We start from the raw sequence: 18,044 nt of genomic DNA on the forward strand, positions 1-18,044 counted from the left end.
ACAATAGAGGACATCAGCCCCATGTGCTGGCACAGGGAGAAGCTTCTGACAGATTTGCAAATGTCCTAAAAAGAGCTTTTTCTTTTTTTTTTTTTTTTGTCTTTATGGAAAACTTTTTCTTTTTGAATAGTATTTTACTTTTTCCAAATGCATGCTAAGATGATAAGCAATTTTATATGGGTTACGTATGTGCAACTGCGTAAAACATATTTCTATATTAGTTATTTAGTGAAAGAAGCACACTAAAGGAAAATTCTTACACACAGAGAACGAAAGAAAGGAAGAAAGGAAGGAAGGAAGGAAGGAAGGAAGGAAGGAAGGAAGGAAGGAAGGAAGGAAGGAAGGAAGGAAGGAAGGAAGGAAGAGAGAAAATGAAAATGTAATGCTTCGATCTGCATTCAGACTTCATTAGTTCTTTCTCTGGGTGTGGATAGCATTTTCCATCATGAGTCCTTTGGAGTCACCTTCCATCATTGCATTGCTGGAAAGAGCTAAGTATTCATAATTGATAATGACACAATGTTGCTGTTACTGTATGCAATGTTCTCTTTGTTCTGCTCTATTTTTTATTAGTTCATGAAAGTCTTTCCAGAATTTTCCGACATCTGCCTCCTCATGACGTCTTATAGGGCAATAGTATCATTTTTGTGATTTTTTTCCTGAATTGTATTTTATTTTTTCTGATTACAAATAAAGATAGTTTTCAATATTCATTTTATGAGATTTTGACCTCTAATTTTTTCACCCTCCCTGCCTCCCTCCCCACCTGCTAAGGACAACAAGTAATCTGTTATATGTTATACATGTTGAATCACATCAAACCTATTTCCACATTAATCATATTGCGAAAGGAGAAATAGAACAAATGGGAAAAGCCATGAAAAAAGAGAAATTAGAAACACTTCGCTCTGCTTTCAGGCTCCACAGGTCTTTCTCTGGATGTGAATGTAAAAGTGTCTTGAAAGAGCTCTTGACAAACTCCCGAATCATTCTATGAAAGAGAGATGCACAGTGACCTGACTGAACCAGTGGATGGACCCAGGGCCAGCTCCGGCAATTACTTAGTATTTTTTGGAAGGCACCACATTCTACCAAGGTATCTTGAGAGCCAAGCACTGGCTTATGAGGTCTGACCTCTCTGAGTTGTAGCCATTCTGCTTTACTATTTATCATGCCCCCCTTCTTGATTGAAATGCTTGCAAGTTGACTTGGTAATCAAGTCTTCTCCTTGTGGCATTTGGTCTCTTCCATCCTCCACTGCTTGTGTCTGCTTTCCCCTCATTCTTTATTCCCAGTTCCCCTGGGATTTTTTTAACTTCATTTGTTCAGTCACTTTTCAGTCCTATCTGATTCTTTATGACAGTATTGGGGTTTTTCTTGGCAAAGACACTGGATTTATTTGCCATTTCCTTCTCCAGGTCACTCTATCCATGAGAAAATTGAGTCAAAAAGGGTTAAGTGACTTGCCCAGGTTTACACAGCTGGGAAGTGTCTGAGGCAGTCCCTGCACCACCTAACTGCCCCCAAAACCCCTAGTCACCTAACTTTAGATATATTGAGTCTCTACACACTGGTTGTTATAGGGCATCAGGCTCTTTCCCCGAACAAAGGAATCTCTGGGCAGGAAAGGATCAACCTCAGCCAGGTTTTCAGTCCCTTTCCTTTGGCTGCTAAAATGCTTTCTTCTCTCTCCCACTGAGTCCAGCTTGCTCCAATTCCTCTTCTTCTCCTTCACATGGTTAGGAAGAATCAATGTCTGTTGCTTCTCATAGGGCTATGCCATGCACAGAGTAAATCACTGTGTTGGAGAGGGGGCTGGTATAGTAGACCATGGCTCCAACCGAAGACAAAACCTACCAGATGGCTTGCATTTTCTGCTCCTGGCTCCCAAGTTGCTTTGGGAAATGTAGTTTCTGAGGGGGAGCCTCAATGGTTTCCTTTCCACAATGTTATTCCTTTTTTTTTCAAACCTTGTACAGTACTTATTGTGTTCTTCTCCACAGCATGAATGCTTACCTGGAACATTTGGAACAGAATTCCTATTGGAATGGATTTGGGTTGGAGAAATCTGTGGAAAATAAGTACTTTATTATCAGGATCATCACATGATCCTTCAGAAAGGTGAAGAAGTAGTGATGGAGGCTACTCTTCCAGACGAGATTTTGGCCAATACTAAGGACCTGGTCATGGGAGGAAAAATGGTGGGAAGTGGAGAGTTGGACATTCAATCTGAAGACATGGTACGAGAAGAGAGGAAAACCATTAACAGTCTCACATGGGAAGATTCCCAAGGGTCTGGTGGGAGACCGGGAAGGTAGCATAGACTTCATAGGAAGTTCTCAGGCCCAGAATTCAGAAGACAAAAGAGAAATCATCCCAATGAGCAGGATAATGTGGTTTGCTCTAAAGAGAAGAGTTTTGATCCAAAAGAGATAGTTTGCTCAGGATCATTTACTTTGAGAAGTCTTATAAAGGAAATAGGAGTGAGAGAAGATTTGAAGTGTAATTCAACTACAATTGAATTGTCAGAAACACTGAAGGTCACCTTCACCTAAGGTTGGCTTCTCGTAGTGAAGGTAACAGATTGATTTTGTGTGATGAGTGGGTTAAGAAGCAGCCTAAAATAAGATGAGGACCATGGCTTGGAGTGGCTGGAACTATAATAATGACCTACAGGGAACAAGGAGACCTGGGTGCTTGGCTCTTACTTTATTTCTTTTTTCTGCCACAGAAAATGATCTTTGTGACTGGACTTTGGAAAGGAGCTCAGATGAAAAATAATGCACGTGTCTGTTACTGGCCTCTGTATGTGTAGAGCACACCCTGTAAAAGATTTGGCAGACCTATGTGGGAGTAGTGAAGGTGTGAATGGACGCAAATAGAAAGGACATTGGGTGCTCATGAGAACTATTCAAAACCGGAATTGGTGGGTTTGGAGAACAACCAACTTCCCCCTCCCAGGGGCCTCCAAGACTGCAGAGACAAGATGGCAGGTTAGAAGGGTGATCCTTAAGAGTTCTCTCCCCACAACCCACAAAATACCCGTAAAAATGACTCAAATTCTAGAGCAGCAGAAGCCAGAAAAATGACAGAGTTAAAGAGATTTTCAGCCCAAAGCAGCCTGGAAGGCTAACAGGAAAGGTCTACCACACTGGGCATGGAGCAGAGAGCAATCCATCCTTCAATGTGCAGTACCACAGGGACAGATCAGGAGCAGGCTTCAGGTTCCACAGCCAGCAGCTGCAGTTCCCAGATCCCTCAATCCATAAACTCCAGAGACAGCTTCAAAGGTCAGTGAGAAAGCTCTTTCACCTGGGTGAGAAGGGAACAGGGTCTTCCTCCCCTAGGCCCGGCCCCAGAAGGTGGCAACAGTAGCGTCCATTTTTGGAGCCCTCAGCCTAAAGACTCTGGGATAATTGATCTGCTGATCTTCATCTGGGCCCTGAGTGGCAACCCTGGGGTGCGGAGGAATGCTGGCTGGTGGATGCTCTGGAGAGGGAATTCTACTCACAGATCCTGGACAGAAAAGTTTGTGGTAGCTCCTGGACTAAAGCACAGGCCAGAAAAGGAGTAAGATCCTCTCCCTTGATTTTGTCACCTTGGAGAAACTGAGAATTTACAGGTTCCCAGAGTATACCCTCCTGTTGACAAAGGACTAGAAAGCCAAGTAACTAGCTGGGAAAATGCCCAAAAAATTGGGGGGAAAAGACTATAGAAGGTTACTTTCTTGGTGAATAGGTATTTTCTTCCATCCTTTCAGATGAGGAACAACAAAGCATACCACCAGAAGAAGATATAAAAGTAAAGATTTCGGCATCCAAAACACCAAAGTAAATATACAATGATCTCAGAACAGGGAAGAGCTGAAAAGGGATTTTAAAAATCAAGTCAGAAAGGTGGAGGAAAAATTGGGAAGAGAAATGAGAGCAATGAAAGAAAATCATGAAAAACGAGTCAACCACTTGCTAAAGAAGATCCAAAAAAAAATACTGAAGAAAATAGAACCATTAGAAATGGACTAACTCAAATGGCAAAAGAGGCCCAAAAGGCCAATGAAGAGAATAATGCTTTAAAAAGCAGAATTTATCAAATGGAAAAGGAGGTTCAAAGGCTCACTGAAGAAAATAGTTCTTTAAAAATTAGAAGGAAGCAGATGGAAGAGGATGACTTTAAGAGAAACCAAGAAATTATAAAACAAAACCAAAAGAATGAAAAATAGAAGACAATGTGAAATATCACATTGGAAAAACAACTGACCAGGAAAATAGATCGAGGAGAGAAAATTTAAAAATTATGGAACTACCAGAAAGCCATGACCAAAAAAAGAACCTAGACATTATCTTTCATGAAATTATCAGGGAAAATTGCCCTAACATTCTAGAACCAGAGGGTAAAATAAATATTGAAAGAATTCACTGATTGTCTTCTAAAAGAGATCTGGAAAGAAAAACTCTTAGGAATATTGTAGCCAAATTCCAGAGTTTCCAGGTCAAGGAGAAAATATTGCAAGCATCTGGAATGAAACAATTAGAGTATTATGGAAATACAATCAGAATAACACAAGATCTAGCAGCTTCTACATTAAGGGATCGAAGGGCGTGGAATAGGATATTCCAGAAGTCAAAGGATCTAGGACTAAAACCAAGAATCACCTACCCAGCAAAACTGAGTATAATACTTCAGGGGAAAAATTGGTCTTCAATGAAACAGAGGACTTTCAAGCATTCTTGATGAGAAGACCAGAGCTGAAAAGAAAATTTGACTTTCAAACACAAGAATCAAGAGAAGCATGAAAAGGTAAACAGGAAAGAAAAATTATAAGGGACTCACTAAAGTTGAACTGTTTACATTCCTACATGGAAAGATAATATTTGTAACCCTTAAAACTTTTCTCAGAATTTGGGTAGTTGGAAAGATTGCACACACACACACACACACACACACACACACACATACATATAAATATATACTTACTTACATACATATATATAGACAGATGGCACAGGGTGAATTGAATAGGAAGGGATGATATCTAAAAAAATAAAATGAAGGGGTGAGAGAGAAATATATTGGGAGGTGAAAGGGAGAAATGGAATGGGACAAATGATCTCTCATAAACGTGGCAAGAAAAAGCTTTTTCAATGGAAGGGAAAAACGGGGAGGTGAGAGGGAATAAGTGAAGCTTACTCTCATCACATTTGGCTTAAGGAGGGAATAACATGCACACTAAATTTGGTATGAAAATCTATCTTACACTAGGGGAAAGTAGGGGAGAAGGGGATAAATGGGGTGGGAGATGATAAAAGGGAGGGCAAATGGGAGGAGGGAGTAATTAGAAGTAAACACTTTGTGGCTGGGACAAGGTGTAAAGAGAGAATAGAATAAATAGGGGGCAGGACAGGATGGAGGAAAATATAGTTAGACTTTCACAACATAACCTTTATGGAAATCTTTAGCAAAACTACACATATATAGCCTATATTGAATTCGTTGCCTTCTCAGTGGAGATGGGTGGGGAGGGAGGAAGGGAGAGAAGTTGAAACTCAAAGTTTAAGAAATGAATGTTAAGAATTGTTTTTGCATAAAAAGGGAAAATAAGAAATACAGGTACTGGAGTATAAAAATCTATCCTGCCCTAAAAGAAGAGAGAAAAGTTGAGAATAAGGGAAGGGAGGAGGTATGATAGAAGGAAGGGAAGATTGGGGAAAAGGGTAATCAGAATGCACAGTGTTTTGGGGTGGGTAGAGGGGAAAGATGGGGAAAAAATTTGGAACTCAAAATCTTGTGGAAATTAATGTTGCAAACTAAAAATAAATAATTTAAGAAAAAACTGTGTCAACTGGTCAACAGTGGGGTAGCTGACCTTGACAAGGCATCACTTCCCCATCACTGGGGGAAGGAAAATTTTGGCTGGAATGACATGTTCCCAGAGATCTTGTGTGTTCTAGGAAAAACCTGCTCATATAAGGACAGCCTAGAATGATTCCTAAGTTACTTCTTACTTGCAGAGTCTGAGATTCTCTCCCCATGACCTCCATTTTCCTGACATCCCCACTGAAATGAAAGAAGGGAGAAGAGTTAGAAGAAAGACAGAGGAAAACAATAATGATAAAGCAGACTGAGGTGATGATGTTAAAGGAGTAGGTCAGCATTGTGTATTTGAGGGAGAATCTTTGAGTTCAAAGCCTGTCTGACAATTTTATAATCCCTTCAGCTCCCTGCGACCAATGGTTTTTGCTTTTTATTTTCATTTCTAAGTTAAGGATAATTCCTTTAATATGTCCCTTCACGGTTTGTTGGGAGAGCTGAAGGTGTTTGGTTGTCTTTACACAGCTAGGAAAATAGGATTGTCATTACATCAAAAATAACCTTCCTAGGAAACTCTGCTGTCTCTCCTACAGCCAATGGTCCTCAGTCTTTCTTGTTAATCTGGTAGCAAAACGGCCTCTGTGACTCACTCATCATTGTTCTGAAGCTCGATGTTGCCATTTTCTCTGATGTTTTAATTGGGGTACAATTCATTGTTCCCCTGGAAGAGGAGCACAAATTCTGCCTGGCCACACTGAAATTTCCTCAACACCGCTTCCTTCAAAGAGGACGCAGGACACAATGATGGATTCATAGTGTCAGTATTACAGTTCTATTATGTCTATGTTTTGATAACCTTAGGGCCTCTTGTCAATTTCCTGCCTTTTGGGGACCCAGGCATCCTGTTTGTACCAGGGATTCTTAACCTGCAGTCCACGCACCTAAAGCATAGATTGTGTAGAAATTTCAGGATATCCATAAATTTGATGAGGTGAAATCAATCTTTGTTTTCACTAACCTCTTACTGAAATTTTCCACTTCTTTCAATTATTTAAAAATCTTATTGAGATAAAGGGTCTGTGTGCTTCATTAAATTATCTGCAGAGGGGACATGACACACTAAAGGTTAAGAACCTTCGCTCTCCAAGGAGGAACCTGGGCTAGCTGGAGTCTCAAATGTTTTCCTTCTCTCTAATCTAAGACTAAACAAGTGCAGAAACAGCAGAAAGTTCATATTTTCTACCCACTTTCCCCCTCTCTGGGTTGTCCATCCTGTTCTTCACTTGACTTGGGGTAGGTCACTATAATGACATCTTTGTCCCAAAGCTTAAATTCATTCCACATCTTTTTGATTGCTTCCACAGCATAGATTTTGAAAAGGAAGCTTATCACCTTCACAAACTTGAATTTGTTGGAATTTTCCATGCAGATAGACTTCTCCAGGATGAGTGAATGTTCTCCACTGGATCCCTCTAAATGCTGCTTCTGTTTTTTTGGTTCTGCCTAACTTCTACTGAACCTCAGACATGTTCATTAGATCAGAGGGGGATCATTAAGAAACTGTAGTGTATCTTTGATAAGGATGGTCAAAGTCAAAGAATCTGAATCTCTGAGGGTTTCTGGCACCAAGGAACAGCTAAGCATGAACACAAACGACAAGAACAACAAATACTAGCTCAAAGAAAACACTTCCCTGACTAAATATGCATAGTATGCATATATATTCAAAACTTTTGCAGGAATGTCAAGGAGAAGAGAGACTAGATATGTTTTTTCTCGTTCCAGGGGAAGAGTGGGAGGATGCTTCAAAGGCTGATTTGCGGTTGATGTCAAGAAATACTTTCTAATAACTAGAACTATGACTATTGATTATAACTGATAAGCAATCATCACTGATTGACTTTTGCAAAGGAATAGTTTCTAAGAAGATATAGAAATATCAGTAGTATGACCACATCCACCTGAACTGGGACACACTTTCCCCTCCAGAACCCTCAATCTTGGGGAAGTGGGCTCCAGGTTACCTTAGCTCCTACCTACATTTCCTTCCACCAGCTTCACTTCTAAATGTTGCAGAGCTAACAGGCAAGGCCATTTAGCAACAGAAGTTCCATCTTGGTGAAGAAACAATCTTGTACCACCTAACCTGTAACTCTGGACAAAAAGTAATTATAAAACCCTGTATCCTCAGTTCAGTAACAATGAAGATCCCAGAAGGGGCAAGATACTGCTTTTCTCTGATCGTTTTCTGAGGGGATGCTCTGAGGAACTCAGAGCTGTGCTCTTGTTCTTTGTCCTTTTGTTTGAGAAGAAGACCAGTGATATGACAGGTGATGTCTTGACTTGTGCATGAATTGAATTTAAATGAGACAGACTTACCCCAAGTTACAAGCCTATCTTTTCTTCCAGAGTCATTTAAATTGAGAGATAAAACTAAAGTCAGGTCACTGAGATGACATTACATGGAACAGATGTCCTGGGTCTCTTTCATGTCTGCCCAGTCTCTCAAATAATCCATGGAACCTGCTTCAGATACCTTCAAATCCATCGTAATCAATTGTTCTCATCCATCCATTCCACTCATGGAACTCTTCACATGCTTGGGGCAGGCACCCCTATAACTCATCAAAGGGTTTGAGGACCATGAGTGACACTGAGCCTGGCTTACTCCATCTGCCAAGACAGTTTTTCAGAGATGTGGCCATTGTGCAGGCTACAGCTCCTTAGAGCCACAACTGGCAATTGCGTGAACCAGGTAGACACTAAAGGTGAATGAGTAGCCCTGAAAAGAGTTTAGCAAACCCTCATCCCAGAGGGGCCAGTAGTACTTAACACTCTATACAACCCCAAATTGTAAGTATCTGAGGTCAGTCTTGAACTCAGTTCTTCCTGACTCCAAGCCCAGCACTCTAATCACTGCTGTACCTACCTTCTCTAGATTTCTAAATACCTAGTAGTCACTCATTCTGGCCATCCATCTTCTCTCAGCCTGGTCTCTCCACAGAGAACTACAGAAACATGGACTTTGAGGGCCAAAGGGGAGAGATTAATGAACCATTTACATTTTAATGAACCATCTACATGAGGCTTTCCAGGACTGAATGTATCTTATTTGGGGCCCTATTTGAAAGAGGCAGACTTGGACTGTGAGCATTTTCCCTCAGAAGTGAAGTACATTTCTTGACTTTTGTCCTTGACTTAATGACCATTCGAACAGATATGCCTGCATCCACTACTCAAAGCAAATCAGTGACTGACCCATGGGCTTCTACTTCTCATCCTGAGTCCTAAAATCTACAACTTGTAGGCAGGTTACAGTTGTTATTCAGCTTAATAGCAAAAGTAACAAGTTCATAATCCATAACAATTGGTATCAAAAGGTTTCATTTGATTAATTTTTTGTTCTTCGTTTAACACATTCTGATGCAAAAAATTCACACTAGACATGAAGGAAATTATCACCGTCTAGTGACTTTCACATAAAGTGAGTAATGCATGATATAGCTTGAAAACTCAGGAGGTCCCAGGTTACAGTTAGCCTGGAGAGCTTAAGATGCTGCTTAGTATCAACCCCCAGGGCCAACGTGGAAATCTTCAAAACTGGGGCCAATTGAACCAAGCTTGATTTACAGGTGTGACTTGGACAAATGCTAGAGGAGGAACAATGGATCCCATTAGTTTCCACAGATGCCTTAATCAATAGTCAGAAAACACTCTATATGAAGCATTTTACTACCCAATAGGCAAACCTTGAAGCCAGTGAGTGTGTAAGTGTGTGAGTGTGTGTGCATACGTGTCTGTCTGTCTGTATAGTCTTGGGTAGAAATGACCTGTTCTCATCATCCATGCAGAAATCCCTGTGGCTGTTTCTCTCCCAGAGCACAGAAGGCTTTGTGCTTTCAACAATGTAGAACATTTCATTCTCCCCATTCTTGTCTGGCACTGAGACTTCCCACCATCTCTCGTACCTTTCCACAATCAATGAATGACATTTTGCTTTTTTCAGAAACCCAAATGTACCTAATTCAATCCTTCAGTCTGTCTTTAACCAGGGACACTTGGTCATCCAAACAAATGTCTCCAATAAGTGATGTCTCAAAGTTACAAAATCACAACTTTGGGGCTGAAAGAGGAGCTCACCTTCTCATCTACATAATCAAATAATAATAAGGACATTTAGACACACACATGTATGACTTTGTAAAGATTTTATAGTTATTTTCTCATTATATTCTTATCATAACTTCAGAGGTGGCATAATTTCAATCCCCACTTTACATATAAGGAAACTGAGGGACACAGAGGTTAAGTGCATTCTTTTCTTCAGCATTTTTTTGGGTCTCCTTTAGCAAGGTGTTGACCTGTTTTTCATAATTTTCTTGTATCTCTTTCATTTCTCTTCCCATTTTTCCTCCACCTCTCTTACTTGATTTTCAAAATCCTTTTTGAGCTCTTCCATGGCCTGGGACAATTGAATATTTATTTTGGATGTTTGGGATACAGAAACCTTGACTTTTATGTCTTTCCCTGATGGTAAGCATTGTTCTTCCTCATCAGAAAGGATGGGAGAAGATATCTGTTCACCAAGAAAGTAACCTTCTATAGTCTAATTTTTTTCCCTTTTTTGGGCATTTTCCCCATCAGTTACTTGACTTTTGGGTCCTTTGTCAAGAATAAGGTATACTATGGGGATCTGTAAGATCTCAGTGTCTCCAAGGTGGCACAGTAAAGTGTGTACACTGGTCTGGGAGTAGGGAAAAATTTTTGTTTCTAGAATCTTAGCAAAGTTTCCTCTTCACAGCCACCTGGCCTCCAGTTCTGCCAAGCCAGCACTGGGGGCTGAGATTCAGATAAGCTGCATGGGCACACCCGCCATTCAATGTGAGATAAAGATCAGCTGCTGCAGGGCCTCTACACAGGGCTGAGGTAAGAATCAGCTCCTCAGTGCCCCCAGGGGTTTTACGATCCAACAGTGGATGTGGGCAGCTGTAGGGGCTGCTGTGAGAACTGCTGCTGCCTGCCCAATGTGGCCTCTGCAGCTGCTGCCTAAGGCCAGAGCTATGGGAAGGCCCTTCTCCATTCTCTGACAACTGAAAAAACCCTGTCACTGACCTTTGGCGCCTGTGGATGAGGGATCTGGGAACTGCTGCTGCTGCAATTGGAGATTCTGCCCCGAGGTGTCCTCCTGCCAGAGATGCGCTGCACAGCCAAGGTTGGGCTGGGCTCTGCTCTGGTATCCAGTACGACAGACGTTTCTCATTGCCTTTTCACATCACCCTGGGCTGGAAATCTCCTCCACTCTGCTGTTCTCCACTTCTGCTGCTCTAGAATTTGTTGAGACTCTTTCTTTACAGGTATTTTATGGGGTGTGGGGTGAAAGCCAGCATATGTGTGTCTTTCTATTCTGCCACCTTGGCTCCGTTCCCCCCCCCCCCCGTTAAGTGCATTCCTAAGTGTCACACACACAGCAAATACATTACGGGACAGACAGGTAGTGCAGTGGAAAGGCCACTATCCCTGGAAACAGCAGGGTCTGAGTTCAAATTCAGTCTCACACACTTCCTAGCTATCTGGCCTTCTTGGCTCCATTCCTCCTCATCAGGAAAATGAGCTGAAGAAGGAAACTTCAAATTTCTTTAACATCTGTGTTGATGACAGCCCAAATTAGGCAATGGAGAGACTGACTCCACTGTTATAATTCAACATCCACAACAACAAATACCATTTGGGGGAAGAATTTGAGTTCTTCCTCCCTCCAGGCTGAGACTTCCAGTCACTAATAGTATAAAGGCTTCACACTGTAGTATCAATCATGGCAGCACACCTGAGGACTGCTGCTGTGAATGATTTTAAGTATCTAAACAAATAATATAATGAACTCTATTTATTTAGCAATCAACAAAATATTGTTCAATAAAGAACAATATTCATCCAGTATCCTTAAGCAATATAATTAAACTCAGTATGTGATATGGCACATAGCATATAGCATTGCACCTCCAAAGTCAGGGTGTCCCAGGCTAGGGTCTTCCCTCGCACGATGCATCCTTAAGGGGTAGTGGAAAATACCACACCACTCACCACTAGATAATTGTAAGAACAATCTTCTTAATCAATACACAGTGTTCGAGTAAAGTCCTCTCTCATCTTGACTCAAGGCTGAATTCCAAATCCCAGGACTCCTCCTACATGGGCCAACTGCTCTCAGCTCTTGCCTGGGTTTACATGCTGCTCTGCTCCTGTTCCTTGTCTGAGCTCCTGGGGACTGTTCCACTCCAAAGTGTTCCTACTTCTGCCTAGCAGCAGATTCTAGGTTGGGAGGGGATAAATGGGTGAGATAACAGAAGGGATGGCATATTGGGAGAAGGGGTAACCCTTTGGTAGAGGGACAGGTCAAAGGAGACAATTGAATCAACATAGGGCAGGACAGGGTAGAGGGAAATATAGTTAGTCTTTCACAACATCACTGTTACGGAGGTGTTTGCATGACGACAAATATATCACCTTTATCAAGTTGTTTGCCTTCTCAATGAGGGTGGGGTGGTAGGGGAGAAGGGAGAGAATGTGGGACTCAAAGCTTTAAAAATGAATGTTGGAAGCTGTTTTCCTGCAACTAGGAATTAAGATATGTAAGCAATGGGGTATAGAAATCTATCTTACCTTACAGGAAAATAGAAGAGAAGGGGATGTGTGTGTGGGGGGGGAGGTGATAGAAGGGAGGGCAGATTGGAGGAAAGGGCTAAAAGAATACATGTTATCCTGGTGTGGGGGTAGGTAGGATGTGGGGAGAAAATTTTATATTCAAAGTTTTGTGTGTCAATATTGAAAATTGCAAATAAATAAATTTATGTGAAGAATGAAAAAAGTAGAAGAAAACATAATATATATCATGGGAAAAAGAACTGACTTGGGAAATAGAACCAGAAGAGAAAATCTAAGAATTGTTGGTCTACTGGAAAGTCATGATGAAAAAAAGAGCCTGGACAGTATCTTCCAAGAAACTATTAAGGAAAACTTCCCTGAGGTCCTAGGTCCAGAGGGTATAATAGACATTGAAAGAATCCACCTATCACCTCCTGAAAGGGCTCCCAAATTGAAAACTCCAAGGAATATTTTTGCCAAATTCCAGAATCATGAAGTCAAGGAGAAAATCCTGCAAGCAGTCAAAAAGAAACAATCCAAATATCGAGGAACTCTAGTCAGGATCACATAGGATCTTGCAGCTTCTACATTAAAATATCAGAGGGATTAGAATATGATATTCTATAAGATAAAGAGCTTGGACTACAGCTAAGGATCAACCACCCAGCAAAACTGAGCATAATCTTTCAGGCAAGGAGATAGACATTCGATGAAATAAGGGATTTCCAGAACTTTCTGATGAAAAGGTCAAAGTTCAATGGAAAATTTCATGTTCTAATACAAACTCAAGAGAGGCATAAAAAAGTAAACAGGAAAAAAAGAAAAAAAACTTGCTATTCAGTAAGGGCAAACTGTTTATATTCCTATATGGGAGGATGATACTGAATAATCTTGAGAATTTTATATTTATTGCACCATTTACATAGAAGGTGTGGGTATAAATTAACTGATGAGATAATAAAAAACTAAGGAGTGTGAAGGCATTTTCATGGAAGGAGAGAAAAGAAGGAGAGAGAAAAGGATAAATTACATCACATGAAGAGGCACAAAAACATATTACAGTAGAGAGAAAAAAAGGGAGGTTGATGAGCATTGTTTGAGCTTTACTCTCATCAGATTTGATTCAAAGAGGAAATAACATAATCAGTTAAGTATAGAAATCTAAGTTGTCCTACAGGCAGTAGGAGAGAAAAGGGGAAAGAAAAGGGAGGGGTGGTTAGAAGGAAGAGAAGAAGAAGTAAGAGAAAGGGGAAAGAAAGGGGAGGTGGCCTGATAGAAGAGAGGAAAGATTGAGAGAGGTGGTAGTCAAAAGTAAAACTCTTTTGAAAAAGTGAAGGAAGAAGAGAGAAATAAAACCATAAGCAGGAGGGGAAATAGAATGGGAAGAAAGATATACAGAGTAATCATAATTGTGAATGTGAATGGGAAAAACTCTCCCATAAAAGGGAGACTGAGAGCAGAATGGATTTTAAACCGTAATCTTAAAATATGTTGTTTACAAGAAACACTTTTGAAACAGAGGCATACACACAGAGCAAAGGTAAAAGGCTTCAGTATAATCTATTGTGCTTCAGCTGAAGTAAAAAAAAAATCAGACGTAGTAATCCTAATCTGAGATAAAACAAAAGTAAAAATAGATCTAATGAAAAAAGATAAGGCAGGAAACTATATGCTGCTAAAAGGCATCATAGAAAATGAAGTAATATTATTGTTAAACATATATACACCAAATGGTAAAGTATTCAAATTCTTAGAGAAGTTAAGAGAGTTACAGGAAGAAATAAACAGAAAAACTGTACTAGTGGAGGACCTCAACCTCCTCCTCTCTGACCTTGATAAATCTAACCTCAAAATAAACAAGAAAGAAGTTAAAGAGATAAATAGATTTCTGGAAAAGATAGATATGATAGACCTCTGGAGAAAACTGAATAGGGATAGAAAGGAATATATCGTTTTTTCAGCAGTACATGGCACAGACACAAAAATTGACCATGTACTAGGGCATTAAAATCCTGCAGACAGGCAGAAATAGTCAATATATCCTTTTAAGATTAAGAAACAATAAAAATTATATGTAATAAAGGGCCAATCAAAGACAGGCCAAAAACTGATTGGAAATTAAATTATCTAATTCTAAAGACCGAGTGAGTCATACAACAAATAATAGAAACAATCAATAACTTCATTCAAGGAAATGACGATAATGGGAAAATGTAATGAAACTTATGGAATGCTGTGAAAGCAGTTCCTAGGTGAAGTTTTACATCTCTGAATAGTTACATGAGTAAACTAGAGAAAGAGGAGATCAATGAATTGGGCATGCAACTGGAAAAGCTCGGGGGGGGGGGGGGCGGAATTCAAAGTACGGAATTAAATAACAAATTGGAAATACTGAAAACAAAAGAAGAGATGAATGAAATTGAAATTAAGAAAACTGTTGAACTAACAAATAAAACTAAGAGCTGGTTTTATGACAAAAACAATAAAATTGATAATCCTTTGGTCAGTTCAATTTCAAAAAAAAGAAAGAAGAAAACCAAATAATCAATATCAAAAATGAAAAGGGTGATTTCACCTCCAATGAAAAGGAAATTAAACCAATAATTAGAAAATGTTTTGCCCAATTATATGCCCATAAATTTGACAATCTTAGTGAAATGGCTGAATATTTACAAAAATATGAATTGCCCAGATTAAGAGAAGAGAAAGTAGAATACTTAAATAAAACCATCGCCAAAAAAAGAAATTGAACAAGCCACCAATGAACTCCTTAGGGAAAAAACTCCAGGGCTAGATGGATTTAAAATTAATTCTTCCAAAGATTTTAAAAGTAGTTAATTCCAATCCTATATAAACTATTTGGGAAAACTGGTGAAAGAGTCCTTCCAAATTCTTTTAATGATACAAGTACAGTACTGATATCTAAACTGAGAAGGACCAAAACAATAAAAGAATATTATAGATCAATTTCTCTAATGAATATAGAAGCAAAACTTTTAAATAAGACATTAGCAAAAAGATTACAGCAACTGATCATGAGAATAATATGCTTTGATCAGGTTGAATTTTTACCAGAAATGCAAGGCTGCTTCAATATAAGGAACACTGTCAGCATAATTGATCACATGAAACCGTATGATTATCTCAATAGATGCAGAGAAAGGTTTTGGAGAAATACAACACACATTCCTACTGAAAACACTGAAGAACATAGGAATAAATGGAACCTTCCTTAAAATGATAAGGAGCATCTACCTAAAACCATCAACAAGCATTATATGTAATGGGGATAAGCTACATGAATTTCCAGTAAAATTGGACGGGAAACAAGGATGTCCATTGTCACTACTGTTATTCAATATAGTACTAGAAATATTAGCTTTAGCAATAAGAGAAGAAAAATAAATTGAAGGAATTAGAATAGGCAAAGAAACTAAGTTATCACTCTTTGCAATCAATATGAAGATATACATAAAGAATCCTAGAGAATCAAGTAAAAAATACTTGAAACAATGAACAACTTTTGCAAAATTGCAGGTTATAAAATGAACCCATGTAATTCATATGGTTTTCTACATATTACCAGCAAATCCCAACAGTAAGAGATAGACAAGAGAAATCCCATTTAAAGTCACTGTAGACACTCTAAAATATCTGGGAGACTTGCAAAAACAAACCCAAAGACTATATAAACACAAGTACAAAACACTTTTCTTTTCTTTTCTTAATATTAATTTATTTGTTTTGAGTTTTCTACAGTCACTTCCACAATTTTTAGATTTTCTTCCCCTCCCTCCCCCCTCAATTCCTCCTTCCTTCCCTAATTGGCATATAATCTTATATGAGTCCTACTCATACATTCTTATTAAGCTCATTGGTCATGTTGCATAGAAAAATGAAAATCAATGGGAGAAACCATGAAAAAGACGAAACAAAATACAGCACAAGAGAAAATATTCTGCTTCATTCTGTGATCCAGTTCGATAGTTCTTTCTCTGGATGTGGAAGACATTTTGCCTCAAAAGTCCATTGGGAGAGGACATTGCCCAGACTCTGTTTACCTCCCGGGACTCTTATACTATTTCTCCACAGAAAAAAATAACCAAGCACAAATGCCGGAGAAGAAGGAAGTGGTGAGTCAGAACCAAAATGTTCACCAAAAAAAGAAAAGCTGTTCTCTCTGATCCTATTGCTTCTCCTCTTCCTCCCTCCTCTCCTTCCTCTCCTTCATCTCCAACTCTACCTCCACCTGAAAGAATAATAGATGTCTCTCTCACAAACACATGTTGTAGCCAAAGTTATCCAAAATTAGCCTGGAGCAAAACATTTCCCAGCATGAAGAATCTAATGAAATTCCTAGCAAAGGGAGTGTGGTCTTTCTATTGGTGTTGCCAGAGCAGTATTATACAGAATTTAGAGATCTTGAAAGACTTCCTATTTCCATCCTGTATGTACTTCATGGAACTCAGCCTGATCAGACAGCAGGTGGACAAGCTGGAAAATGAATTCTACAAGCTCCAGGAAGCACTGAAGATCTCTCAGACCTGTGCCTCAGAGTGTTCTTCTTGCCAGGACTACCTTAAAACATGTCACTTGAAGTCTCAACTTCCAGAGGACCTTGCTCAAGCTCAAACCGCTATTAGAGAATTAGCATCCATACTTCCACCTGTGATACTGCAGCCTATGGTTCTCCTTCCTCCTCCTCTTCCTCTACCTCCTCCATCCCCTCCACCACCTCTTCCTCCTCCACTCAGCTCAGCACCTTTGTTGCTCAAAAAAGCTGATAGTACCAAAGCACTTCAGACTATACCATCAAAACAAGATGTGCCCCTGCATATAACTGTTAAAGATCTGCTCACTGTGAAGTTAAAGAAGACACAGAGTTCTACCAGTAGCAGTAAGATTCTGCCTTCACAGAAGAAACGAAAGCCACTGGTGACAGTCTCTGATCTTCAGAGTATCTCCTTGAAACCTCAGTCCAAATCTTCGTCAACTCACATCAAAAATGTGATATTCACTCCCAGAAAAGGCCAAATGGATCTGAGGAAACTTCTTAGAAAAGTCAACATAGATAGGAGCCCAGGAGGTACCCCTCTCATCAATAAAGAAAATGTGGAAACTGGAACAGGGTTGACGCCAATCATGACTAAAGCTTTGCGGCAAAAGTTTCAGCTGGCTCATCCAAAGAGCCCTTCCCAAGCTCCATTACTTTCTGCAAACAGCTTTGATGAATAAAATTGATGTCAATGATGGATCACATTTGAAGATAAAATATTAAACAGATGTACTCAAATGTCATTTTTAAGAATTCTAAAATGCCATAATTCATCCATAGTGTATCTGCACAGCCAAAGGTATAGATTTAAATATTGTCCACTTGTTTCAATTAGTAAATATGTCCAGACAGGATTTTAGGTTTTTTGCCTTTGGTTGTCGAGATGATCACGCTTAATTAAATTTCTATCATATCCTTTCTTTAATTTGCCATGATAGGATATTTTCAGTGACTGGCTTAGATCCCAGTCATTGTAATTGTCACATTTGACACCTAACAAATAAATAGATAATAAGGTAGCAGCCCTGCGTATCTTTAT

General features: G+C 39.5%; 1 pseudogene; it reads left to right on the forward strand.

Moving 5' to 3' along the window:
• The first annotated feature begins 2,135 nt into the window (after positions 1-2,135).
• Positions 2,136-17,790, forward strand: LOC140504289 (proline-rich protein 11 pseudogene; annotated as a pseudogene).
• The last annotated feature ends 254 nt before the right edge of the window (positions 17,791-18,044 follow it).

Source organism: Notamacropus eugenii, chromosome 5 (assembly GCF_028372415.1).
Source record: "Notamacropus eugenii isolate mMacEug1 chromosome 5, mMacEug1.pri_v2, whole genome shotgun sequence".
Taxonomy (NCBI): Eukaryota; Metazoa; Chordata; class Mammalia; order Diprotodontia; family Macropodidae; genus Notamacropus; species Notamacropus eugenii.